This window comes from Microtus ochrogaster, chromosome 2 (assembly GCF_000317375.1).
Source record: "Microtus ochrogaster isolate Prairie Vole_2 chromosome 2, MicOch1.0, whole genome shotgun sequence".
NCBI classification, from domain to species: domain Eukaryota; kingdom Metazoa; phylum Chordata; class Mammalia; order Rodentia; family Cricetidae; genus Microtus; species Microtus ochrogaster.
This window is the reverse complement of record NC_022010.1, coordinates 34064739-34065565: the sequence shown is the minus strand read 5'-3', so window position 1 is coordinate 34065565 and position 827 is coordinate 34064739. Positions and strand designations below refer to the sequence as shown.

The window sequence follows — 827 nt, the reverse complement described above, 5'->3', positions numbered from 1 at the left end:
TATAGAAGGCTGGAGTTTTCATGGGACTATTTTGGCCTTTTTTTTCCCCCAAGGATGATACTACTACATGCATTAGACTTACAAAGAACATGCTTCTCAATAATCTCTACACTTATCATTCATTTTATATTTTACCAAGTGTTTTCAAACACAAAGTCACACATGGTTTGGAATTAGGAATCATTACAGTTAGTCATTACTTCCAGAAAAGGTCCCACAGAGCTGAGTAGCCAAGATGTGTGACTTCACCGAGGACCAGACCACAGAATTCAAGGATGCCAGCCAACTGTTTGATGGAACAGGCGACGGCCTGTACCTGAACCACAGATATTAAAATGTGATGAAGGTGCTGGGCCAGAACCCTACCAACACCAAGGTGCCCAAGGTTCTGGGGAACTCCAAGAACGAAGGGATGGATGTGGAGGTGCTGGGCTTTGAGCACTCCCTGCCCGCGCTGCAGATGGTGACCAAGAACTCATGAGGACTAATCTGAAGGCCTTCATGTATTTGAGAAGGAAGAGAACAGTATTATCATGTGGATGCTGAAATCCTAGCCTTATCACATTTGGGTGAGGAGATGGCCCAGGAAGAAGTAGAGATGCTGGTGGCAGATGTGAGGACAGCAATAGTTTTATCAACTATGAAAAGCTTGTCTTCGTTGTGCTGAATGGCTGAGGACATTTCCAGTTCCTGAGCTTGTGACTTGCTCAGTGTGAAATTTCTGTTACCCCAGAGGCTTCCTAGACTCCTTGCCCATCTTTGTCTTCACCAAATACACAAATACATATGCTTTCTATGCTTTCTTTCCCGGAAGAGAGAGAGAGAGA

At 44.5% G+C, this 827-nt stretch overlaps 1 pseudogene; it reads left to right on the top strand.

The window, feature by feature from the left end:
• Positions 1-223: 223 nt before the first annotated feature.
• Positions 224-675, top strand: LOC101984046 (annotated as a pseudogene).
• The last annotated feature ends 152 nt before the right edge of the window (positions 676-827 follow it).